The sequence below is a fragment of the Somniosus microcephalus genome, chromosome 4, assembly GCF_052327205.1.
Source record: "Somniosus microcephalus isolate GS21.2 chromosome 4, FLI_Smic_1.0, whole genome shotgun sequence".
Lineage (NCBI taxonomy): Eukaryota > Metazoa > Chordata > Chondrichthyes > Squaliformes > Somniosidae > Somniosus > Somniosus microcephalus.
This window is the reverse complement of record NC_140990.1, coordinates 50,148,353-50,176,237: the sequence shown is the minus strand read 5'-3', so window position 1 is coordinate 50,176,237 and position 27,885 is coordinate 50,148,353. Positions and strand designations below refer to the sequence as shown.

The 27,885-nt window shown below is 44.9% G+C and overlaps 2 pseudogenes; one reads left to right on the top strand and one right to left on the bottom strand.

The window, feature by feature from the left end:
- LOC147118838 (uncharacterized) overlaps positions 1-13,007 on the bottom strand; it is a 49,206-nt pseudogene extending 36,199 nt beyond the window's left edge.
- The window catches only part of LOC147118837 (uncharacterized), a 53,931-nt pseudogene that overhangs the window by 5,801 nt on the left and 20,245 nt on the right, over positions 1-27,885 (top strand).

Below are 27,885 nucleotides of genomic sequence, written 5' to 3'. Positions count from 1 at the left end.
GGGGTTAAAGAGGAGTTGGGGTGAGGGGGTTGGCGAGTAGGGGAGTAAGAGGAGTTGGGTTGAGGGGGGTTGGAGAGTAGTGATGAAAGAGGAGTTGGGGTGAGGGGGATGGAGAGTAGGGGTGAAAGAGGAGTTGGGTTGAGGGGTTTGGAGGTTAGGGGTGAAAGAGGAGTTGGGGTGAGGGGGGTTGGAGAGTAGGGGTGAAAGAGGAGTTGGGGTGAGGGGGTTTGGAGAGCAGGGGTGAAAGAGGAGTTGGGGTGAGGGGGGTTAGAGAGTAGGGGTGAAAGAGGAGTTGGGGTGAGGGGGGTTGGAGAGTAGGGGTTAAAGAGGAGTTGGGGTGAGGGGATTGGAGAGTATGGGTGAAAGAGGAGTTGGGGTGAGGGGGGTTGGAGAGTGGGGTGAAAGTGGAGTTGGGGTGAGGGGGTTGGAGGGTAGGGATGAAAGAGGAGTTGGGCTGAGGGGGTTTGGAGAGTAGGGGTGAAAGAGGAGTTGGGGTGAGGGGGTGAGGGGGTTGGAGGGTAGGGATGAAAGAGGAGTTGGGGTGAGGGGGGTTGGAGAGTAGGGGTGAAAGAGGAGTTGAGGTGAGGGGGGTTGGAGAGTATGGGTGAAGGAGGAGTTGGGGTGAGGGGGTTGGAGAGTATGGGTGAAGGAGGAGTTGGGGTGAGGGTGGTTGGAGAGTAGGGGTGAAAGAGGAGTTGGGGTGAGGGGGGTTGGAGAGTAGGGGTGAAGAGGAGTTGGGGTGAGGGGGTTTGGAGAGTAGGGGTGAAAGAGGAGTTGGGGTGAGGGGGTTGGAGGGTAGGGATGAAAGAGGAGTTGGGGTGAGGGGGGTTGGAGAGTAGGGGTGAAAGAGGAGTTGGGGTGAGGGTGGTGGGACTGTAGGGGTGAAAGGAGTTGGGTTGAGGGGGTTGGAGAGTGGGGGTGAAAGAGGAGTTGGGGTGAGGGGGTTGGAGAGTAGGGGTGAAAGAGGAGTTGGAGTGAGGGGGGTTGGAGAGTAGGGGTGAAAGAGGAGTTGGGGTGAGGGGGGTTGGAGAGTAGGGGTGAAAGAGGAGTTGGGGTGAGGGGGTTGGAGAGTAGGGGTGAAAGAGGAGTTGGGGTGAGGGGGTTGGAGAGTAGGGGTGAAAGAGGAGTTGGGGTGAGGGGGTTCGGAGAGTAGGGGTGAAAGAGGAGTTGGGGTTAGGGGGTTGGAGAGTAGTGGTGAAAGAGGAGTTGGGGTGAGGGGGGTTGGAGAGTAGGGGTGAAAGAGGAGTTGGGGTTAGGGGGTTGGAGAGTAGTGGTGAAAGAGGAGTTGGGGTGAGGGGGGTTGGAGAGTCGGGGTGAAAGGAGTTGGGGTGAGGGGGGTTGGAGAGTAGGGGTGAAAGAGGAGTTGGGGTGAGGGGGTTGGAGAGTAGGGGTGAAAGAGGAGTTGGGGTGAAGGGTTGGAGAGTAGGGGTGAAAGAGGAGTTGGGGTGAGGGGGGTTGGAGAGTAGGGGTGAAAGAGGAGTTGGGGTGAGGGGGGTTGGAAAGTAGGGGTGAAAGAGGAGTTGGGGTGAGGGGGATTGGAGATTAGGGGTGAAAGAGGAGTTGGGGTGAGGGGGTTGGAGAGTAGGGGTGAAAAAGGAGTTGGGGTGATGGGGGTTGGAGAGTGGGGGTGAAAGAGGAGTTGGGGTGAGGGAGTGTTGGAGAGTAACAACAACAACTTGCATTTAGATAGCTCCTTTAACATAGTAAAACATCCCAAGTTGCTTCACTGTAGCGTTATCAAACTATATTTGACTCTGAGCCACATGAGAAGATATTCGGGCCGATGATCAAAAGCTTGTTCAAAGAGGTCGGTTTTAAGGAATGTCTTAAAGCAGGAACGAGAGGTCGAGAGGCGGAGAGGTTTAGGGAGGGAATTCCAGAGCTTGGGGCCTCGACAGCTGAAGGCACGGCCGCCAATGGTGGAGCAATTAAAATCGGGGATGCGCAAGAGGCCAGAATTGGAGGAGGGCAGAGATCTCAGAGGTTGTAGGGCTGGAGGAGTTTACAGAGATAAGGAGAGGGGAGGCCATGGAGGATTCCTCTGGTGCTGGAATCAAGGACAAGAAGCCAGAATCTTAAAATTGGAGCTCGGCCATTCAGGGGTGAAATCAGGCAGCACTTTTTCACACACAGGGTAGTAGAAATGTGGAACTCTCTCCCCCAAAAGGCTATGGATGCTCGGGGTCGATTGGAGCTTTCAAGACTGAGATGATCAATTTTTGTGAGGTAATTGTTCCAAGGGATGTGGAATAAAGGCGGGTCAATGGAGTTAAGATACGGATCAGCCCTGATCTAATTGAATGGTGGAGCAGGCTCGAGGGGCTGAATGGCCTCCTCCTGGTCCTAATGTTCCTGTGACACACTCAGAAATACCCCGGAGCAGTGAAATCCCACTGGGCCCCAGCACATGCTCAACGGAGAGTCCAGGTCAAGGACAAAGCCAGCGTGCCCTCTCTGAACCCGGTTTGCTGCTCCCTCTGTGCCCAGCACTGCCTGCACCCCCGGCACACGGCAGTGGAATTTCAGCCTCAGTGTTACAAGTTTCATCGGTTACAGGCTGGAGAGAGGAATGATTCAATCTGTCACCGAGCTGTGTGATTGGTTCAGTCTCCACTAATATTGACTGTCAGAAATGCCCAAGAAGCAGTTCTTGACTAATATCAGCTCCCACAGGGATGAGGAATTCACAGAGTTACAGAGAGTCTGCAGCACAGAAACAGGCCATTCGGCCCAACTGGTCCGTGTCAGTGTTTCTGCTCCACACGAGCCTCCTCCTGCTCCTCTTCATCCAAACCTATCAGCAGATCCTTCTATTCCTTTCTCCCTCGTGTACTTCTCGAGCTTCCCCTGAAATGTATCCGTGCTATTCACCTCAACCACTCCATGTGGCAGTGAGTCCCACATTCTCACCACTCTCTGGGTAAAGAATTCCACATTGGATTTACTGGTGATTCTCTTATATTTATGGCCCCCAGTTTTGGACTCCCCCTCAGGAGGAAACATCTTCTCTACGACCACCCTATCAAACCTCTTCCCAGTTTTAAAGACCTCTATCATAAGAAACATAAGAAATAAAAGCAGGAGTAGGCCATAAGACCCCTTGAGCCTGCTCCACCATTCAATGAAATCATGGTTGATCTTCGACCTCAACTCCACAGGTTTCAAGAGTGCGAAAAATAAAAATGTCAGCGGAGAAGGCAATAGAGCAAAGTAGCAGTAGGGAAATTAAAAACCAGAGCGTGTCAGGAAGGGACAGAATATATAAAGATAAAGGTAAAGCAGTAAAGAGCGTAAAAGCAGGAATAAATTGTCACAAAACATATTTAAAAGTTCTTTATCTGAATGCACGCAGCATTCGTAACAAAATAGACAAGATGATGGTACAAATAACTACACATGGGTATGATCTGCTGACCATTACAGAAACATGGCTGCGAGGTGACCATTGTAATGATATCAGCAAATAGTGATGATATTTGTCTGTGTTTGATTACTTATGCCTTACAGCATATTTGTCTGTGTTTTTGATTGCTTGTGCCTGAGCAGCAGAGGTCATGTGACACAGACAGGCAGGCTGACAGTTTTACTTTCAGTTTGATTCTAGATGCATCACAGCATAGTGTGTTCTGTAAAGGCTGTTAAAAAGAGTTGAATAGACTTTAGATTAAAACTCATTCTCTTTCATAAATGAGTCGTTATTGAACCCACAAAGAAATCAATACATGATGTCAGAAGTGGCTGAAAGAGAGGAAGAGAAAAAAAAACTGAAGTTAAATCAGCTCTCCACAAATTAGCAAGCCAAAAGAGAACATCGTTGCTTACCATTAGAGAATAGCTAACGAAGTGAAAAATGGAAGGTTTACACCCACCAGTGACGCTTCAATTAACAGGTAATGTGGCTGAAAATTGGAGAAGGTTCAAACAACATTTAGAGTTGTATTTAGCGGCAATCGGAGCTGACAAAAAAAGTAATAAACAGAAATCGTCACTGTTCTTACATGTCGTGGGTGATGAAGCGCTGGAGGTGTATAATAACTTCACATTCGCTGTTGATGGAGACAAAATGAAGCTAGATAAAATAATGGAACAGTTTGAGGCCTACTGCATACCTAAATGCAATGTGACCTTTGAGAGGCACAAATTTTTCACATGTGTACAGAAAATCGGCGAGACTATTGATCAGTATGTGACTGAACTGAGAAACCGGAGCAAATCGTGTGAATTTGGGGGACTCACAGACTCGCTGATAAAAGACAGACTGGTGTGTGGTATTCCAGATAATGGTCTAAGGGAAAGACTGCTAAGAGGGCAAGATCTCAACCTGGGAAAAGCCATAGCACTGTGCAGGGTTACAGAGACTGTGAAGTTGCAGGCAAAGGAGCTGTTCAGTGAAAGTAGCTGCAACGTGGATGCAGTGAGAAAGAACGGATACAAACCGTTTAACAAAGAGAGCGCCAATGTGAAAAAAGAGACGTGGCCAGCAAACGAAAATGAAAGGGACAATCGGAAGTCATGTAGTCGATGCGGTACACAGCATCCACCAAGAAAGTGTCCAGCATATGGTAAAACATGCAATAGATGCAACAAAAACAACCACTATGCCCGTTGCTGTAAGAACCAAGCGCAACAAAGCAAGGTCCATACAGTAGATGAAAGCGAGATAGAGGAATTCAATGTAGATGTTGTGTCTGAAAACAAAAAAGAAGAAAGAGACTGGATGTTGACACTAAAAGTGAATGACATACACATTCCATTTAAATTGAATACTGGAGCACAAGTTAATATGATATCAGAGACCGATTTTAAGAGAATTAGACCCAGACCAAAGTTACATGGAATACAAGTGAAAGTGACCGGATACTCAGGTACTGATATACCAGTGAAAGGAAAATGCATTGTCAAAGTAACACACAAGGACAGAGAGCACACGCTAGCATTAATCGTGGTGCCAAAGGATGTGCAAGCCATACTAGGTTTAAAAGCCTGTGAGAGACTGAACCTGGTAAAGAGAGTCCTCGTTGTGGAAAGTGAAAGAGAGACAGTCTATGATGAACTGAATGTTGCGTACACACTGGGTAAGCTGATGTATACAGCAGACACGTTGTCCAGAACTGTTGACCCAGGAGAGCCCGCAAACACAGTGAAAAGACTGAAGTACAAGGCAAAAGACAGCGGAACTGACTTCTACCAAAGCATGCTTGTATACCGCACAACGCCGCTTGAGTGTGGTATGTCACCAGCCCAACTCCTGATGGGACGTCGGCTAAGGTCAAACCTACCCATCCCGGAGAACCTCCTGAAAACAAAAGAGGGGGAGAAAGTGAGGAAGTTCAAAGAACAACCTGATCACACAGCTGAGAACCAATCATCTGAGGCAACAACTCAGATTCAAGGACAATCAATCAGAAAATCCTCAAGACACGTGAAGCCTCCTGAGAGACTCATTGAGCAAATTTAAGGACTATTGTTATAGAAGGAAGTAATGTTATCTTATTCTTTCTTCAAGTTCTAGTGTATTGACATATTTCATGTGAACACACAAAGCAAGGGTAAAAAACCTTGATCATGATAATGATAATGTAAGTTCATTAAATGTTGTTAGTTAAAAGTAAAATACTTTTGTTTTAAGAAAGGGAGATGTAATGATATCAGCAAATAGTGATGATATTTGTCTGTGTTTGATTACTTATGCCTTACAGCATATTTGTCTGTGTTTTTGATTGCTTGTGCCTGAGCAGCAGAGGTCATGTGACACAGACAGGCAGGCTGACAGTGTTACTTTCAGTTTGATTCTAGATGCATCACAGCATAGTGTGTTCTGTAAAGGCTGTTAAAAAGAGTTGAATAGACTTTAGATTAAAACTCATTCTCTTTCATAAATGAGTCGTTATTGAACCCACAAAGAAATCAATACAACCATGACTGGGAACTAAACATCCAGGGGTATTTGATGATTAGGAAGGACAGACAGGAAGGAAAGGAAGGTGGGGTGGCTATGTTAATAAAGGATAGAATCACTGCAATAGTGAGAAATGATGTTGGGTCAAAGGATCAGGATAGTGAAACCGTTTGGGTGGAGATAAGGAATAATAAGGGGAAAAAGTCACTAGTGGGCGTAGTCTATAGGCCTCCTAACAGTTGCAACTCTATTGGTCGGAGTATAAATCAGGAAATAGTTGGGGATTGTAATAAGGGAACAGCTATAATCATGGGAGATTTTAACTTTCATATTGACTGGACAAATCAAATTGGGCAGGGCAGCCTTGAGGAGTTCATAGAGTGCATTAGGGATGGGGTCCTTGAGCAGTATGTTACTGAACCAACCAGGGGGCAGGCAATCTTAGATCTGGTCCTGTGTAATGAGACAGGATCAATAAAAAATATCCTAGTAAAGGATCCCCTTGAAATGAGTGACCATAACATGGTTGAATTCCAAATTCAGTTGGAGGGTGAGAGAGTTGGATCTCAAACCAGTGTACTAAGCTTAAATAAAGGAGACTATGAAGGTATGAGAGCAGAGTTGACTAAAGTGGACTGGGAAAATAGATTAAGGTGCAAGACAGTACAGGAGCAGTGGTGTACATTCAAGGAGATATTTCACAACTTTCAAGAAAATTATATTCCACTGAGGAAAAAGGGGCGTAAAAGAAAAGACTAAGTAAAGTAATAAAGGATAGTAGCCGACTGAAAACAAGGGCATATAAAGTAGCCAAATCTAGTGGGAGGATAGAAGATTGGGAAGCATTTAAAAGCCAGCAAAGAATAACTGAAAGATTAATTAAGAAAGGGAAGATAGATTATGAAAGTAAACTAGCAAAAGATATAAAAACAGATAGCAAGAGTTTCTACAGTTATATAAAAAGAAAAAGGGTGGCTAAAGTGAATGTTGGTCCCTTAGAGGACGAGACCGAGAAATTAGTAGTGGGGAACATGGAGATGGCAAATACGCTGAACAAATATTCTGTATCAGTCTTTACAGTAGAGGACACTAAAAATATCCCAACACTGGAGAAACAGGAGGCTATAGGGGGGAGGAGCTAAACACGATTAAAATCACTAAGGAGATGGTACTCGGTAAGATAATGGGACTTAAGGTGGATAAGTCCCCTGGACCTGATGGCTTACATCCTAGGGTCTTGAGAGAAGTAGCGGTAGGGATTGCGGATGCATTGTTGGTAATTTTCCAAAACTCCCTGGATTCAGGAAAGGTCCCAGCAGATTGGAAAACTGCTAATGTAATGCCTTTATTTAAAAAGGGAGGTAGACAAAAGGCTGGAAGCTATAGACCAGTTAGCCTAGCATCTGTGGTTGGTAAAATGTTGGAGTCCATTATCAAGGAAGCAGTAACAGGACATTTGGATAAGCATAATTTAATCGGACAGAGTCAGCATGGTTAGATGAAGGGGAAATCATGTTTGACAAATTTGCTCGAACTCTTTGAGGACGTAACAAACAATGTGGATAAAGGGGAACCAGTGGATGTGGTGTATTTGGACTTCCAAAAGGCATTTGACACGGTACCACACAAAAGATTACTGCACAGGATAAAATATCACGGGATTGGGGGTAATATACTCGCATGGGTGGAAGATTGGCTATCTAACAGAAAACAGAGAGTTGGGATAAATGGTTCATTCTCGGGTTGGCAACCAGTAACTAGTGGTGTTCCACAGGGGTCAGTGCTGGGACCCCAACTCTTTACAATCTATATTAACGATTTGGAGGAAGGGACCGAGTGCAACATATCCAAGTTTGCCGACGATGGGAGGGAAAGCAGTGAGTGAGGAGGACATAAAAAACTTGCAAAAGGACATAGACAGGCTAAGTGAGTGGGCAGAGATTTGGCAGATGCAGTATAATGTTGGAAAGTGTGAGGTTATGCACTTTGGCAGAAAAATCAAAGAGCAAGTTAATATCTAAGTGGAAAGAAACTGCAAAGTGCTACAGTACAAAGGGATCTGGGGGTCCTGGTGCATAAAACACAGAAGGTTAGTATGCAGGTACAGCAGGTGATCAGGAAGGCCAATGGAATCTTGGCTTTTATTGCAAGGGGGATGGAGTATAAAAGCAGGGAAATCTTGCTTCAGTTATACAGGGTACTGGTGAGGCCACACCTGGAATACTGCATACAGTTTTGGTTTCCATATTTAAGAAAAGATATACTTGCTCTCGAGGCAGTTCAGAGAAGGTTCACTCCATTGGTTCCGGAGATGAGGGGGTTAACTTATGAGGAAAGGTTGAGTAGGTTGGGCCTCTACTCATTGGAATTCAGAAGAATGAGAGGCGATCTTATCGAAACATATAAGATTTTGAAGGGGCTTGATCGGGTGGATGCGGTGAGGATGTTTCCACTGATGGGTGAGACTAGAACTAGGGGGCATAATCTTAGAATAAGGGGCTGCCCTTTCAAAACTGAGATGAGGAGAAACTTCTTCACTCAGAGGGTGGTAAATCTATGGAATTTGCTATCCCAGAGAGCTGTGGAAGCTGCGACATTAAATAAATTTAAAACGGAGATAGACAGTTTCCTAGCTGATAAGGGAATTAAGGGTTACGGGGAGAGGGCAGGGAAGTGGACGTGAGTCTAGGTTTGGATCAGCCATGATCCTATTGTATGGCGGAGCAGGTCCGAGGGGCCGTATGGCCTACTCCTGCTCCTACTTCTTATGTTCTTATGATCTTATGTTCCTGCCTGATCTCCATATCCCTTGATTCCCCTAGAGTCCAACAATCTATCGATCTCAGCCTTGAATATACTCAAAGACTCAGCATTCACAGCCCTCTGGGGCAGAGAATTCCAAAGATTCACAACCCTCTGAGTGAAGAAATTCCTCCTCATCTCAGTCTTAAATGGCCGACCCCTTATCCTGAGACTATGCTCCCGAGTTCTAGACTCTCCAGCCAGGAGAAACAACCTCTCAGCATCTACCCTGTCAATCCCCATCAGAATCTTGTATGTTTCAATGAGATCGCCTCTCATTCTTCTAAACTCCAGAGAGTATCGGCCCATTCTACACAATCTCTCATCATAGGACAGCCCTCTCATCCCAGGAATCAATCAAGTGAACCTTCGTTGCACCGCCTCCAAGGCAAGTATATCCTTCCTTAGATAAGGAGACCAGAACTGTGCACAGTACTCCAGGTGTGGTCTCACCAAGGCCCTGTACAATTGGAGCAAGACTTCCTTACTCTTATACTCCAACCCCCTTGCAATAAAGGCCAACATGCCATTTGCCTTCCTCATTGCTTGCTGTACCTGCATGCTAGCTTTCTGTGTTTCTTGCACAAGGACACCCAAATCTCGCTGAACACCAACATTTGAAAGTTTCTCACCATTTTAAAAATATTCAGTTTTTCTACTCTTCCTACCAAAGTGAATAACCTCACATTTCCCGACATTATACTCCACCTGTCACCTTACAGCCCACTCACTAGTCTATCCATATCCCTTTGCAGACTCTGTGTTCTCCTCACAGCTTACTGTCCCACCTGGCTTTGTATCATCAGCAAACTTGGGTACATTACACTCGGTCCCTTCATCTAGGTCATTAATATAGATTGTAAATAGCTGAGGCCCCAACACCGATCCTTGCAGCACCCCACTAGTTACAGCCCGCCAACCTGAAAAAGATCCGTTTATCTCTACTCTGTTTTCTGCCCGTTAATCAATCCTCTATCCATGCCACTCGGGTCTCGAGAAAATAGCCCCAGGCTGTTCAGTTTTTCCTGATAAGTATATCCCCTCAGTTCTGGCATCATCCTTGTGAATCTTTTTTGCACCCTATCCAGTGCCTCTGTATCCTTTGATAACATGGAGACCAGAACTGTGCAGAGTGCTCCAAGTTTTGATAAAAATTTAACATAACCTCTCCGCTGTTCAATTCTATCCCTCTAGAAATGAACCTTATTAACCTGTTCAATCAGAAATCTCAGGGTACACCCAGCCTGCCCTCTCTGAACCTGGTTTGCTGCTCCCTCTGTGCCCAGCACTGCCTGCACCCCTGGCGCACGGAAGTGGAATTTCAAAAGAAGGAAGGAATCTGTCAGCATTTGAAAGGTATTTACAAAGAATTCAGAGAGTTCCCAGGGAGTTGGGACCTTTCTGTTGTAGGGGGGCATCTTTTTCGGGGTTTACGGTAATTTACCTTCCTTTACCTGGTTTATGGTAATTCACCTGGTCAGGCAGCTTTTTGCCACTGCACCTCTGACCAATCCCAAACAGCGGTTTCGAATCGCTAAACCCCACCTTCAAGTTCTGACTGAAGGAACTTATAATTAATGATATATTAAAAACCGACAACTGGTCTGGATGTGAGAAAGTCAAATTTTATTAACTAAAGAAAACTACACCACACGATTACAATAATCACTGTAAAATTGCTTAAATAGGGGAAGGCAGATGGCAAAAATGAGGGATAAATGGCTGCAATGTTAATTAAACAATCTTAGCAATTTCCCTTAAATTACCACCCCCATTAACTCCTTACTAGATTACCTTGCTGAGGAGTCAGAAACCTGCTCACCGATGGTCCAAAGAGAGAAGAGCTCACCTGCTGTCCAAGGAAAATAAGAGAGAGAGCTAAGCTTCGGAGAAGCTATCTTTATATCCTGTGAGCTCCTGCTGTTTTTGGCGCTGAAAAGGTCTGTGTGCAAATTCACGCCAAAAAGTTTGAATACACAAGAGAAAGGCCATGATTGGCTGATTAAAACGGGCTATCACCCAGTGGCCAAACTGCTTCCTTTGTCTGGAATGGGTTTCGAATAAAGCTTGGGGTGGTTTGAATGTGTCTTCATTCTGGGGCCAAAATGTTCCCGCCCACATCCAAGTTCAACTGGCTAAAACAAAAGGGATACAACTTCCTTATTGTCTGAGTAATGGGTGATTCAAACCCAATCAATTCTTAAACTGTTCCTTTCAAAAAGTCTCTTCCTTAGTTTAGGTGTGTCCCATTATCTGCTGGGCTTTGAATGGAGTTGGATTACTATGTAAACAGAAACCCATTCATTGTAGTCACTGAAACTGCAGTCTCAAGTGGTTTAATCCCTTATGTCAACATCCTGCAGTTTCCTGTAAACAAACATTGCCTCTGTAGGGAAGGGAAACTCCCTGTTTTTGATTGACAGAATCTGACTGCCACTGCTTGATCTTCCCACTTTTCACAGACATCCACGAGCTGCTTTCCAAGCCCCATTGTCCCTGGCCATGCTTTTCTGACGGCCATTTGTAAACCCCTTTGCAATTTACCAAACTCAAGGGAACAATTTTATAAATAAAATGTACTGTCTTAAAGTGTGCGAATTTTTCCACGAAGTTCCTCGATTCCGGTGTTGTCCGCGTGCTGCCCATCTCAATGCAGTCTTTTGCGGTTCTGGGTATATTTAAAACATTGTCCAACCCAGAGGCAATTTCCACGATGTAGATTAACATCTCCGGTATCTTCAGGGCTGAGGGAATTTGCGACCCCCTACACTCTATTCTTAGGGAGTTAGATATCAGCCTTTCTCCTGTGAATATAGAGCTGCCTTATAGGGCCTTGATCATCTTTGAAAGAGCTGCCAATTAATCCCACTCCCTGGCCCTTTCCCCATAGCTCCACAAACTTTTCCTTTAAGTAGATCCAATTCGCTTTTGAAAATTTCTATTGAATCTGCGTCCACCCCCTTTCAGACAGTGCATTCCAGATCACAACTCACTGAGTGAAAAATGGCTCATCTCCCCTCTGGCTTTACTTGTTAAATACATTTGCTAAGTGGATTCAAATTTAAAACCAGGTTCTGAGGCGCGATGCTCTATTCACACATCAAAGGTGAGAGAGATGCTGTGGGTCACATGCTAAGTCCAGTAGCTGAATGTGATTAACAGACTGGGTTTTGTGTTTAGTGATCCCGGGCATGTTACCAATACCTTCCCTGGATACCAAGGCTAGGAGAGGCACTCTGGCAGGTATGGGGTAGCTGGGACTTGTCCATGAGAGTAACCGAAGGTCTGAGAACTGAAATAATCTAGAGTTAGAAAGGAGAAAAAGCCCCAAAATGGAGCAGTCGGTAACAGGACATCAATTAGTCTCCTCTTATCTTGGAGAAATCAAGGACTCAACACACTGTGTGTTTGATACAAAGCTGATTTATTTGACATATCAAAATATGAAACTCCAGCCCAGTTATAGGGTTATTAACATCAGCAGAAACAAACCTGAACTGCCAGAATGAACATGGTTCAGTCCTGGATGTGATTAACAGCAGCAATAACAGCAGAATCCAACCTCTGCAGTCAATCATGAACTCGCTGGTGTGTCAGCAGGTTGGATGACTGAGTGAATCCCTTCCCACACACGGAGCAGGTGAATGGCCTCTCCCCAGTGTGAACTCGCTGTTGTCTCAGATGGTGAAATGATTTAATGAATCCCTTCTCACACACGGAGCAGGTGAACGGTCTCTCCCCAGTGTGAACTTGCTTGTGTACAGTGAGGTGGAATGACTGAGTGAATCCCTTCCCACACACGGAGCAGGTGAATGGCCTCTCCCCAGTGTGAACTCGCTGGTGTCTCAGATGTTGAAAAGAACAAATGAATCCCTTCCCACAGACGGAGCAGGTGAACAGTCTCTCCCCAGTGTGAACACGCTGGTATATAATGAGGTTGCAAGAATGCCTGAACCTCTTCCCACAGTGAGAGCAACTGAACAGTCTCTCATCAGTGTGAACTCGCTGATGTTGACTTAGTCCCTCAGAACTTTTAAAGCAGTTCCCACAATCGGCGCATTTAAAAGGTCTCTCATCACTATGAACTTGCTGGTGTGATCGGAGGGCAGACGAGTGAGTGAATCCCTTCCCACACACGGAGCAGGTGAACGGCCTCTCCCCAGTGTGACTGCGTCGATGAGTTTCCAGTTGGGAGGGGTAATTGAACCCCTTCCCACAGTCCCCACATTTCCACGGTTTCTCCGTGGTGCGGGTGTCCTTGTGTCTCTCCAGGTTGGATGATCAGTTGAAGCATCGTCCACACACAGAACACGTGTACGGTTTCTCCCCGCTGTGAACAGTGTGATGTTTTTTCAGGCTGTGTAGCAGGTTAAAGCTCTCACAGTCAGTGCACTGGAACACTCTCACTCGGGTGTGTGTGTCTTGGTGCTTTTCCAGTCACACTGATGTTTGAAATCTTTTCCAAGACAGAACAGACAGAAATTCCTCCTTCCACATTCAAAGACCGATGATATTCAAGTCCTGATGGATGGAATGTCTCTATCAGATGTTGATGTGATGTTTGGTTCAAGTCTCCCATCTGCAAATCCTCCCCTTCTAAAACCCTGTAAAAGGAGTTTACAAAAGTCATCACTGTAAATACAGGCTAGAAATTCAGAACAGACAATTCTAGTTTCTATGGAGAATTCTTTCCTCTCTTGTTCCCCCAAAGCTGTAAATCCCCATCCCACACACTTTCCTTCCTCTCTGTGTTGAAATCCAAACCCATCGCAACATCTCCAATGTTTCTTTCCTCCACTCCCAGTTATCCCCCTCCCTCTACTCTGGTTGGGTTCAGTTCTACACCCGCAGTGTGCAGAGTGAGAATAAAATCAATGAGTCAATGGGTCTCCTGGTCACTGGGACACTGAAGCCCCGCCCACTCTTTGTTCCTGTACAACGATGGCCATGCAGGTACCCTGCTGCAGGTGGAACCAGTCCGGCTTTCCTCTACTAAGATGGCGGCGCGTAACCCGGGCCTGTCATCGAGAAAAAGCCTCACCGCTGCCGTCCGGTGGAACACAGACCAAGCCGCTGGATCTCATTCGGGCCTGAGGCCGTTCTCCAACTTTATAAACCCTGCAGCGCGGCCTGCCCGCAGTTTATTAATCTCCCGACCCCGCTCCCGCCGACCAGCAGCTCCGTCCGGCGACCGCGCAGAGCCTGTCCCGCGCCTGCATGCTGGGATCCTGACATCCTCCCCAGAAAACCTGACAGAGGAATCTGGATTGTCCCCGGCACTCATTCTTAAAGGGACAGCACCCTGTGTCTGGGCAGCTGCCGTTAAAGGCACAGACACAGCTTCACCCTTCTCTATTATGAATAAAAACAGGAAATACTCAGCATGTCAGGCAGCATCTGTGGAGAGAGAATCAGAGTTAATAGATAGATCTTCCCTAACCAACTTCTTAGGCTTTTTTGAAAGAGATGACGTCCCGAATTAAATGGGGCATATCCCAAATCAAATGGTGTAGTTTACCTGGACATCCAAAAGGCCTTTGACAAAGTATTGCATGAGGGACTTCTTTACAACCTAAGGTCCATAGGTTTCAAGGTGAAACATGCATATTGATTAATTACTGTTGAGATGAAGGGGAGGGTTTAAACTAAAATGGCAGGGGATTGGGAACCTGAGAAGGGAGACAGAGGAAAGGGAAACAAGGATAAAAGCAAACGATAGGAAGGAGAAAAAGAAAAGTGGCAGTCAGAGAAATCAACGGTTTAAATCAAACATGGCCACAGTAAATAATAATTCTAATAGGTCTAAGAGCGTTAAAAAAACAAGCCTGAAGGCTTTGTGTCTTAATGCGAGGAGCATTCGTAATAAGGTGGATGAATTAGCTGCGCAAATAGAGGTAAACGAACATGATTTGATTGGGATTACGGAATCATGGCTCCAGGGTGGCCAAGGAAAGATAGGCAAAAAGGAAAGGGAGGTGGGGTAGCATTGCTGGTTAAAGAAGGGATTAACACAATTGTAAGGAAGGATATTAGCTCTGATGATGTGGAATCTGTATGGGTAGAACTGAGAAATACCAAGGTGCAGAAAACATGAGTGGGGGTGTTATATAGACCTCCAAACAGTAATGTGGAGTTTGGGGATGGCATTAAAAGGGAAATTAGTGAAGCGTGCAACAAGGGCACAGCAGTCATCACGGGTGACTTCAATCTACATATAGATTGGGCTAACCAAATTAGTAACAATACTGTGGAGGAAGAATTCCTGGAGTGTTTACGGGATGGTTTCCTGTACCAATATGTTGAGGAACCAACCAGAAATCAGGCCATCTTAGACTGGGTATTATGTAATGAGAAAGGATTAATTAGCAATCTTGTTGTATGAGACCCCTTGGGTCAGAGCGATCAAAATATGATAGAATTCTTCATTAAGATGGACAATGAAGTAGTTGACTCAGAGACTAGGGTCCTGAATTTAAATAAAGGAAACTACGATGGTATGAGGCGTGAGTTGAGTAGGATTGATTGGGGAATGTCACTCAAAGGGTTGACGATGGATAGGCAATGGCAAACATTCAAAGACCACATGGATGAACTACAGAATTTGTTCATCCCAGTTTGGCATAAAAATAAATCAAAAAAGGTGACTCAACCGTGGCTAACAAGGGAAATTAGGGATAGCATAAGATCCAAGGAGAGGACATATAATTTGGTCAGAAAAAGCAATAAACCTGAGGATTGGGAGCAGTTTAGGATTCAACAAAGGAGGACAAAGGGATTAATTAAGAAGGGGAAAATAGAGTATGAGAGTAAGCTTGCAGGAAACATAAAAACTGACTGTAAAAGCTTTTATAGATATGTGAAGAGAAAAAGATTGGTGAAGTCAAGCGTAGGTCCCTTGCAGTCAGAATCAGGGGAATTAATAATGGGGAACAAAGAAATGACAGAACAATTAAATACATCTTTTGGTTCTGTCTTCACAAAGGAGGACACAAATAACCTCCCAGAGATGTCGGGGAACATAGAGTCTGATGAAAGGGAGGAACTGAAAGAAATCAGTATTTGTAGGGAAATGGTGTTAGGGAAATTGACGGGATTGAAGGCCGATAAATCCCCAGGGCCTGATAATCTACATCCTAGGGTACTTAAGGAAGTGCCCCTAGAAATAGTAGATGCATTGCTGATCATCTTCCAACATTTGATGGAATCTGGAACAGTACCCATGGATTGGAGGGTAGCTAATGTTACCCCACTATTCAAAAAAGGTGGTAGAGAGAAAACGGGGAATTACAGACCGGTAAGCCTGACATCGGTAGTGGGGAAAATGCTAGAGTCCATTATATAAGATGTAACAGCAGAGCATTTGGAAAACAGTGACAGGATCGGAAAAAGTCAACATGGATTTACAAAAGTTAAATCGTGCTTGACTAATCTACTGGCATTTTTTGAGGATGTAACTGGTAAAATAGATAAGGGAGAACCAGTGGATGTGGTGTATTTGGACTCTCAAAAGGCGTTCAATAAGGTCCTGCATAAGAGATTAGCATGTAAAGTTAAGGCACATGGGATTGGGGGCAAGGTATTGACTTGGATAGAGAACTGGTTGGCAGGCAGAAAGCAAAGAGTTGGAATAAACGGGTCTTTTTCTGAGTGGCAGGCAGTGACTAGCGGGGTACCGCAGGGATCGGTCCTTGGACCCCAGCTATTCACAATATATATTAATGATCTAGACGAGGGAACTAGATGTAATATCTCCAAGTTTGCAGATGACACAAAGCTGGGTGGGCGTGTGTGCTGTGAGGAGGATGCCGAGAAACTCCAGTATGATTTGGACAGGTTGGGTGATTGGGCAGAAGCATGGCAGATGCAATATAACGTGGATAAATCCGAGGTTATCCACTTTGGTGACAAAAACAGGAAGGCAGATTATTATCTGAACGGCAATAGATTGGGAGAAGGGGAAGTGCAATGAGACCTGGGTGTCCTTGTGCACTAGTCGCTGAAGGTAAGCATGCAGGTGCAGCAGGCGGTTAAGAAGTCAAATGGTATGTTGGCCTTCGTAGCGAGAGGGTTTGAGTACAGGAACAAGGATGTCTTGCTGCAGTTGTACAGGGCCTTGGTGAGACCACACCTTGAGTATTGTGTGCAGTTTTGGTCGCCTTATCTGAGGAAGGATGTTCTTGCCATGGAAGGAGTTCAGCAAATATTCACCAGACTGATACCTGGGAGATTGGGTTGATTGGGCTTATTCTCGCTGGAGTTTAGAAGAATGAGAGGGGATCTCATTGAAACTTATACAATTCTAAAAGGACTAGACAGACTAGATGGGGGAAGGATGTTCCCGATGGTCGGTGAGTCCAGAACCAGGGGTCATAGTCTAAGGATAAGGGGTAAGCCATTTAGGACAGAGATGAGGAGGAATTTCTTCACCCAGAGAGTGGCAAACCTGTGGAATTCTCTACCACAGAAGGCCGTAGAGGCCAATTCATTAAATATATTCAAGAAGGAGTTAGATATATTTCTTAAGGCTAAAGGGATCAAGGGATATGGAGAGAAGGCAGGAACAGGGTACTGATTTTGGATGATCAGCCATGTTTGCATTGAATGGCGGAGCAGGATCGAGGGGCCTTTGTAAATCCATGTTGAATTTGTCCGATCCGGTCACTGTTTTCCAAGTGGTCTGCTATTACATCTTTTATAATGGACTCTAGCATTTTCCCCACTAACGATGTCAGGCTTACCAGTCTGTAATTCCCTGTTTTCTCTCTACCACCTTTTTTGAATAGTGGGGTAACATTAGTTACCCTCCAATCCATGGGTACTGTTCCAGAGTCTATTGAATTTTGGAAGATGACCAAAATTTATGTTGTGTCAGGGAACATGAAGGGCTGTATTTAGTGTTTTTAACTTTTGGTGTTAACATGATCATTGAACTGCTTTATGCACCTGTTCCCATTAAATAAGCAAGTGTGACTTTATGCACAAAATATGGTGCAGCATCAATGATTAAATTATCTGCATTGCTTTGTGGAGGAAGGTTCCCTTCCTCTCATTGTATGTCCCAAAAGAGCAGCGAGGTTATGCTAAAACTGTATACAACACTAGTTATGACACAGCTAGAGTACTGAGTACAGTTCTGATCACCAGATTACGGGAAAGATGTGATTGCAGTCGAGAGGGTACAGTGGAGATTCACGAGGATGTTGCCAGGACTGGAGAATTTTAGCTTTGAGGAAAGATTGGATAGGCTGGGGTTGTTTTCTTTAGAACAGAGGAGGCTGAGAGGAGATTTAACTGAGGTGTACAAAATTATGAGGGTCCTAGTTACAGTGGATAGGAAGGACGTATTCCTCTTAGCAGAGAGGTCAATAAACAGGGGGCATAGATTTAAAGTAATTGGTAGAAGGATTAGAGGGGAGGGGAGTTGAGGAGAATTTTTTTCACCCAGAGGGTGATGGGGGTCTGGAACTCACTGCCTGAAAGGGTGGTCCAGGCAGAAACCCTCATCACATTTAAAAAGTACTTCGATATGCACTTGCAGTGCTGTAACCTGCAAGGCTACGGACCAAGAGCTGAACAGTGGGATTAGGCTGGGTAGCTCATTTTCGGCCGACACAGACACAATGGGCCGAATGGCCTCCTTCTGTGCCATAACTTTCTATGATTCTATTAACGTTTCAGGTCAATTAACTTTCGTCAGAACTGGAAAAAGTTAGAGATGTAACAGATTTTATGAAATTACAGAGGCAGGGAAAGGGGAGGAAAGAACAAAACGGAAGGTCTGAGATAGGAAAGAAGACAGGAGAGATTACATGACAAAAGGGATGATGGTGCAAGGCAAAAGGAGATGGTAAAGGGACAAGTGAAGAAACACAAGATGGGTCTAGAGGAAGTGTAAATGGGAATATCAGAATCATCAGCAACAACTGCCATCAGAAAAAATGGGGGCAGAGGTTATGATCTGAATTTGTTGAACTCAATGTTGAGCCTGGAAGGCTGTAGAGTTCCTGATGGAAAGATGAGGTGTTCCTCGAGCTTATGTTGAGCTTCATTGGAACAGTGTAGGAGGCAGAGGACGGAGAGTTCACCGTTATAGTGGGGTGGAGAATTAACCCTTCTCTATGTTGTGTGTTTTTTTGGGGTAAAGGTAGAGTGCCTCTGCTTGCCTGTGGGTGTGAGGTCGTTTTTTAAAGAGACAGTGTGTGGGAAGCGATTCACTCAGTCATGCACCAATGTTTGCACATTGATAGACCAGCTGGTTCACACTGGTGATAGACCTTTTAAATGCCTGGACTGTGAGAAGAGCTTCAAAAGCAAAAACAATCTGCAGACACACCAAAGCACTCACACAGGGGAGAGGCCGTTCACCTGCTCCGTATGTGGGAAATAAATTACTTGTTCATCAACCTGCTGACACACCCGCGAGTTCACACGTGACGGCAGGGGCTGGAAGCTGCTGTTATTGCTGCTCTTAATCAAATCTCGGACTGAACCGTGTTCATTCTGGCAGTTGAGGTATGTTTCTGCTGATAATAACCCCTATAACTGGGCTGGAGTTTAATATTCTGGGTATATATCAAATTAATCAAAGGGTGAAGGGTCAGGTAAAAATTCTGCTGATTGTGTTTGCCTTCAATGGAGTTTATTTTTACTTTTTCCAAACACTTCACGTTTTAAAGGGTTTTCTTCAAATACTGAAAACTACCACAGTGCAGCTACAATCAGACTCACCGATAAATGGAAAGTTTCTCCTCCGTGGTTTCGAACCCTGACATAATGTTAAAGACCTCGAACAGGTCTCCTCTCAGTCTTCTCTTTACCAGAGTAAAGAGCCCCAGCTTGCTCAATCTTGTTTGCTAGTTGCATCCTCTCTGTTGACACCTTTGTAAATCTATTCTGCACTTTCTTCAGTGCTTCAATATCCTGTTATATGGAGACCAGAACTGCCCACAGCACTTCAAGTGTGGTCTAACCAAGGTTCTATATAAATGTAACATTACCTCCCTGCATTTGTATTATATTCCTCTAGAAATGAACCCCAGTATTTTCTTTCCACGCTTTATGGCCTTATCAACTTGCGTTACTACTTTTAGCAATTTATGTGTGTGTGTTTCCAGATTTCTTTGCTACTTTACTCCATTTAGTTTCTTACCTTCTTAGGAATAGGTGGCCTCCTTATTCCTCCCACCAAAATGAACCACCTCACATTTCACTATATTGAATTTCATTTCCCATTTATCTGCACAGTCTGCAAGCCTGTTTATGTATTCCTGTATTTCTGTGCAGTCAAAATTATTAGCTATATATCACCCAATTTGGCGTCATCTTGAAATTGCGACAATATACCTCCAATTTCTGCGTGCAGTTTATGGTAAACAAATATTTACAATTGGGGCTTTCCATAGTGGGGCGTTTACCCAGAATCCCCCGCGCGGCAGACTGTGCCCCATCAATGACCACAGGAGCTCAGTGCGCAGGCGCAAGACTGGGCGGTGCCCTGAGCATGCGCAGTGCCAGTGGAGGCTTTGGGCTGATGAAGAAGAGACGGTTCCAGGAGGCGGTAGGAGATTGTGGGCTCGGGGTAGAATTGGACCCGCGGCTAGGCTGGAAAGCTGCATAAACACCTGGTGTAGGCCTCAGGCCCCGAATAAGAGCCCACAGGTCCCGTGTAGGCCCCGTGTTTGTCCCGCGGTGACAGGCCCGGCCACCCGGGTCAGCGGAGTCAGTGGCCGCCATCTTGGACAAGGCGGGGTCACGGCGCATGCGCGGCCATCTTGGTACAGGAACAGAAAGTGGGCGGGGCTACAGGGTCCCAGTGACCCGGAGAGACAATCATTGACTCATTGATTTTATTCTCACTCTGCACACAGCGGGTGGAGAACTGAACCCAACCAGAGTAGAGGGAGGGGGAAAACTGTGAGTGGAGGAAAGAAATGTTGGCGATGGTGCGATGGATTTGGATTTCAGCACAGGGAGGAGGGAGAGTGTGTGGGACCGGGATTTACAGCTTTGGTGTTAAAATGTGTTATTTTGGTCATATTTCTAGATTTGCCATTTTCTGCCAACTGGGCAATCACAGTGCACTGACCAACACCTTCGCTTGTCAGAAGAGGACAGGTGGAACCGAGCCAGAGGCAGCTCTGGGACTTCCATCTTCTGAGCATTGGGTTGGGAAACAAGAATTCCATTGTTTATTGGGCCCTGGGTGAGCACTGCCCTCCCTCCCACAATTTTAATATTTTGATGCATCTGTCTATTTATATACTAGGAATGTTTTAATTGCTTTCACAGCAAAATGCATTTATTATTAAACCTTCACAGAAGGCAACTGTGGCAACAATTGAATAAAACTCAGAGTTGTCGGGATCTGGAACGCTCTTCCTGAAAAGGTCATGAGCTGATTCCATCAATGATTTTAAAAGGGAGTTGGACGGGTACTTGAGGATGAGGATCTTACAGGGTTACGGACAACAAGCAGGGATCAGGGATGTGGGACTAAGCACGAGTGCTCATTCTAAGAGCCAGCACAGGCACGATGGGCCAAATGGCCTCATTCATGCTGTACTTTTCCATGACTCTATGAAAACTAACAGAACCAAACAAAGAAATGATCTTCCTTGGTTGTCGATCATTTCACTAAATTTCAACAGAGTACTCTGTACACCAACAACAATTTACATTTATATAGAGCTTTTAAAACATCTCACGGCACTTTACAGTAGCGTAATAAGACAATAACATAAGAACATAAGAAAAAGGAGCAGGAGTAGGCCATACGGCCCCTCGGGCCTGCTCCGCCATTCAATAGGATCATGGCTGATCTGAATCTAGACTCACGTCCACTTCCCTGCCCTCTCCCCGTAATCCCTAATTCCCTTATCTGCTAGGAAAATGTCTATCTCCATTTTAAATTTATTTAATGTTGCAGCTTCCACAGCTCTCTGGGGTAGCAAATTCCATAGATTTACTACCCTCTGAGTGAAGAAGTTTCTCCTCATCTCAGTTTTGAAAGGGTAGCCCCTTATTCTAAGATTATGCCCCCTAGTTCTAGTCTCACCCATCAGTGGAAACATCCTCACCGCATCCACCCGATCAAGCCCCCTCACAATCTTATATGTTTCGATAAGATCGCCTCTCATTCTTCTGAACTCCAATGAGTAGAGTCCCAACCTACTCAACCTTTCCTCATACATCAACCCACTCTTCTCTGGAATCAACCGAGTGAACCTTCTCTGAACCGCCTCGAGAGCAAGTATATCTTTTCTTAAATATGGAAACCAAAACTGCACGCAGTATTCCAGGTGTGGCCTCACCAATACCCTGTATAACTGGAGCAAGACTTCCCTGTTTTTATACTCCATCCCCCTTGCAATAAAAGCCAAGATTCCATTGGCCTTCCTGATCACCTGCTGCACCTGCATACTAACTTTTTGTGTATCATGCACCAGGACCCCCAGATCCCTTTGTACTGTAGCACTTTGCAGTTTCTCTCCATTTAGATAATAACTTGCTCTTTGATTTTTTCTGCCAAAGTGCATAACCTCACACTTTCCAACATTATATTGCATCTGCCAAATCTCTGCCCACTCACTTAGCCTGTCTATGTCCTTTTGCAGGTTTTTTATGTCCTCCTCACTCACTGCTTTCCCTCCCATCTTTGTATCGTCGGCAAACTTGGATATGTTGCATTCGGTCCCTTCCTCCAAATCATTAATATAGATTGTAAAGAGTTGGGGTCCCAGCACTGACCCCTGCAGAACACCACTAGTTGCTGATTGCCAGCCCGAGAATGAACCATTTATCCCAACTCTTTGTTTTCTGTTAGATAGCCAATTTTCCACCCATGCCAGAATATTACCCCCAATCCCGTGATTTTTTTTATCTTGATCAGTAATCTTTTGTGTGGAACCTTGTCAAATGCCTTTTGGAAGTCCAAATACACTACATCCACTGGTTCCCCTTTATCCACCCTGTATGTTACATCCTCAAAGAATTCGAGTATTTTTGTCAAACATGACTTCCCCTTCGTAAAACCATGCTGACTCTGTCCTATTAAATTATGTTTATCCAAATGCTCTGTTACTGTTTCCTTAATAATGGACTCCAACATTTTGCCAACCACAGATGTTAGGCTAACTGGTCTATAGATTCCAGCTTTTTGTCTACTTCCCTTCTTAAATAAGGGTGTTACATTAGCAGTTTTCCAATCTGCCGGGACCTTTCCTGAGTCCAGGGAGTTCTGGAAAATGATCACAAATGCATCCACAATCCCTACCGTCACTTCTCTCAAGACCCTAGGATGTAGGCCATCAGGTCCGGGGGATTTATCCGCCTTAAGTCCCATTATTTTACTGAGTACCATCTCCTTAGTGATTTTAATCGTGTTTAGCTCCTCCCCCCCCATTGCCCCCTGTTTGTCCAGTGTTGGGATATTTTTAGTGTCCTCTACTGTAAAGACTGATACAAAATATTTGTTCAGCGTCTTTGCCATCGCCATGTTCCCCACCACTAGTTTCCCAGTCCCTTCCTCTAAGGAACCAACGTTCACTTTAGCCACCCTTTTTCTTTTTATATAGCTGTAGAAACTCTTGCTATCTGTTTTTATATTTTTTGCTAGTTTACTTTCATAATCTATCTTCCCTTTCTTAATTAATCTTTTAGTTATTGTTTGCTGGCTTTTAAATGCTTCCCAATCTTCTATCCTCCCACTAGATTTGGCTAATTTATATGCCCTTGTTTTCAGTCGAATACTATCCTTTATTACTTTACTAAGACATGGATGGCTGTCTTTTCTTTTACTCCCCTTTTTCCTCAGTGAAATATATTTCTCTTGAAAGATGTGAAATATCTCCTTGAATGTAGACCACGGCTCTTGTACCGTTTTACACTTTAATCTGTTTTCCCAGTCCACTTTAGTCAATTCTACTCTCATGCCTTCATAGTCTCCTTTATTTAAGCTTAGTACGCTGGTTTGAGATTCAACTCTCTCACCCTCAAACTGAATTTGGAATTCAACCATATTATGGTCACTCATTCCAAGGGGATCCTTTACTAGGACATTTTTTATTAATCCTGTCTCATTACACAGGACCTGATCTAAGATTGCCAGCCCCCTGGTTGGTTCAGTTACATACTGCTCAAGGAACCCATCCCTAATACACTCTATGAACTCTTCCTCAATGCTGCCATGCCCAATTTGATGAGTCCAGTCAATATGAAAGTTAAAATCCCCCATGATTATAGCTGTTCCCTTATTACAAGCCCCAACTATTTCCTGATTTATACTCCGACCAACAGAGTTGCAACTGTTAGGAGGCCTATAGACTATGCCCACTAGTGACTTTTTCCCCTTATTATTCCTTATCTCCACCCAAACTGTTTCACTATCCTGATCCTTTGACCCAATATCATTTCTGACTATTGCAGTGATTCCATCCTTGATTAACATAGCAACCCCACCTCCCTTTCCTTCCTATCTGCCCTTCCTAATTGTCAAATACCCTTGTATGTTTAGTTCCCAGTCAAGATTATCTTGCAGCCATGTTTCCGTAATGGCCACCAGATCATACCCATGTGTAGTTATTTGCACCGTCAACTCGTCAATTTTGTTACGAATGCTGCGTGCATTCAGATAAAGAACTTTCAAATATGTTTTCTGACAATTTATTCCTGCTTTTACCCCTTTTACTACTTTACCCTTATCATTATACATTCTGTCCCTTCCTGACACACTCTGGTTTTTAATTCCCCCACTGCTACCTTGCTCTATTGCCTTCTCCGCTGTCATTTTTATTTTTCGCTCTCTTATAACCTCCCCCCCCCACTAATTAGTTTAAAGCCCTTGACACACATACTTTGTTTGTGGTCCAGTGAACTGACACAAAGTTCCTTCACAACGGTAACAATTTTATTGCGGTTGCTGTGAAGACTGCGCTCACTCTGCTCGTACACCTGGTCTCCAAAGGAGGCAAAACAGGACTAATGCTGCTAAGCTCAGCTCTTTTTGATCAGAAAATATCAACTGATTCACCTCACCAGGAAATGCACAGAAGAGGCAGCAGTGCTGATTGGCTGCCCAGGAAATTCCTATTTAGATTAAACTCCTTCACCCAGAGGGTGCTGAGAATGTGGAACTTGCTGCCACAGGGAGTAGTTGAGGCGAAGAGCATGGATGTATTTATGGGGAAGCTGGATAAACACATGGGAGAAAGGAATAGAAGGAGACGCTGATAAGGTGAGATGAAGAGAGATGGGAGGAGGCTCGTGTGGAGCATAAACACCGCATGGACCAGTTGGGCCGAATGGCCTGTTTCTGTGCTGTACAATCTATGTAATTCTATGTAATAAGAGAGGAAAGAATGTTCCATAGAAACTGGAATTATCTGTTCTGCATTTTAATCCTGAACTTACAGGGTTCTCTTTTGTAAACTGCTTTTACAGGGAATATCATCAGCCTTTGAATATGGAAGGAGAAATGTTTGTCTGTTCTGTCTGTGGGAAAAGATTTCAAACATCAGTGTGACTGGAAAAGCACCGAGACACACACACCCGAGTGAGAGTGTTCCAGTGCACTGACTGGAAAAAGCTTTAACCAGTTACACAGCCTGAAAAAATATCGCACCATTCACAGCGGGGAGAAGTCATACACGTGTTCTGTGTGTGGATGAGGCTTCAACTGATCATCCAACCTGGAGAGACACAAGGACACCTGTACCATGGAGAAACTGTGGAAATGTGATGACTGTGGGAAGGGATTCAATTACCCGTCCCAACTGGAAACTCTTCGACGCAGTCACACCGGGGAGAGGCCATTCACCTGCTACGTGTGTGGGAAGGGATTCATTAAATCATCAAACCTGCTGAGACACCAGCGAGTTCACACTGAGGAGATGCCATTCACCTGCTCCATGTGTGGGAAGGGATTCACTTGCTCGTCCAGTCTCCAGACACACCAGTATGTTCACACTGAGGAGAGGCCATTCACCTGCTCTATATGTGGGAAGGGATTCACTCAGTCATCCTACCTGCTGACATACCAGCGAGTTCACACTGGGGAGAGGCCGTTCACCTGCTTCATGTGTGGGAAGGGATTCACTAAATCATCGAACCTGCTGAGACACCAGCGAGTTCACACTGAGGAGAGGCCATTCACCTGCTCCGTGTGTGGGAAGGGATTCACTTGCTCGTCCAGTCTCCAGACACACCAGTATGTTCACACTGAGGAGGGGCCGTTCACCTGCTCCATATGTGGGAAGGGATTCACTCAGTCATCCCACCTGCTGACACACCAGCGAGTTCACACTGGGGAGAGGCCGTTCACCTGCTTCGTGTGTGGGAAGGGATTCACTCAGTCATCCCACCTGCTGACACACCAGCATGTTCACACTGAGGAGAGGCCGTTCACCTGCTCCATGTGTGGGAAGGGATTCACTCTGTCAGCCAACCTGCTGAGACAACAGCGAGTTCACATGTGATTGCAGGGGTTGGATGCTGCTGTTAATCACATCCAGGACTGAACCTTGTTCATTCTGACAGTTGAGGTTTGTTTCTGCTGATGTTAATAACCCCTATAACTGGGATGGAGTTTAATATTCTGGATATATAGCTGATTGAGTTATCGGGGCTGCAGTGTTTATTTAAGAACCGCTGTCTGATCTTTCCCCTTAATTTCTGATGAGAGTCCCTGAATTATTTTACAATAAAATTATGAACGTTTACTTCAATCCTAAATTGATCTTTGGTACAAAATCTACAATTCAGTGTCTGAAAGGTTCCACTGATTAACATCTCCAATTAGAAAGTGCTGGTTAATCCTCGCTGACAATTCTTACTGACTTGCACATTACACACAGTGGCACCTCCATTATCCACCAGAAAGAAGGGGAATGGGAATTGGTGGAGAATCGAGAGTCGCCAAATGTTGCCCCTCCCGTCTGGTACAGCAATCCCCTCGGCATGGGAATGGAGACAAGTCCAGTTATAGTAACGGGATGAGTTAAAGGTATTTACTCAGACGGGCGGAAGGTGGGAAGTGGTGTTCCACGAGGATTGGTGCTGGGACCACTGTTGTTCACCATTTACATGAATGATTTGGACTTGGGAATCAGAAGTACAATTTCAAAATTTGCAGATGACACTAAATTGGGGGGTGTAGTTAATACTGAGGAAGACTGTGATAACATCTTTGTAGAATTATTCAGTTGTGTTCAGTAAATAGCAGCATCTTTTAATTTGCTTTGACTGATCACATCACTATATAGTTATGTGAAAAACAGAAATCATTAACAGCTCCCAATTTCAGAATTGTCAGATTCAAACTCAACTTCTTCCAAGTACAATCTAACATTTCAAAAATTGTAATGGATGTAGGCGAGATATTAGGACTGTTGTCTAACACAATCCAAACACAGTGACACACAGACAGATGATCAGGTGTAGCTTCACAGCGAATCCTTTCAAGCCTCACTAAAAAGTGGCAGCCTGGCAATCCATTTTTCACTAATGGAGTTGTGATCTTTGTAAATTAAGAAAGGAAATGCATGGAAATGTGTCAAAGAGTTGATTAACAGAGTGGGGCATCATCTCCCTTTGATTTCTATTTCTGACACCAGGCAACAGAAAAAGGTCATTACAACACGACATAAACAGACTCTTCAGGTGTGAGACATCAGACTTCAGAACAACACGTCTGCCAGCTCTGGCCACAAACCTCAGTACAGTCAACCTTTCAGCAGCTGCAGCCCTGATTAAATAACTAGTAGTTTAACATGTCTAGTAGAGCTTTTGTATCAAAATAGAAGAAATGTATTTGTGACACACACACAATTAATAATTAAATCACAATGTGATTGTGAGGATCGATTATCGTCTCTTGACGCCTTCCGTGCCCACCAGTCGAGGAAGGTATCAGGTGAACTGGTGGACACCGCCTGCTCCCTCTCCAGGGCCACACGGGCAGGGACAAGTCCACGGGAGAGAGGCAGGCAGCCAGAGTGACCCCCCCATGGGCCCCGCCCATCCTGGACCTACAAATTGCTGTTTTCACCAGGCCCAAGAGCAGGTCTAGGAGTAGGTCCTCCGACTTACCCACCCCCCTCCGCACCGGGCGGCCATAGATTAGGAGCGTGGGGCTAAAGTGCAACCAAGAGTTGAGGAGCAGCCTCTTCAGGTAACTATACAGGGGCTGC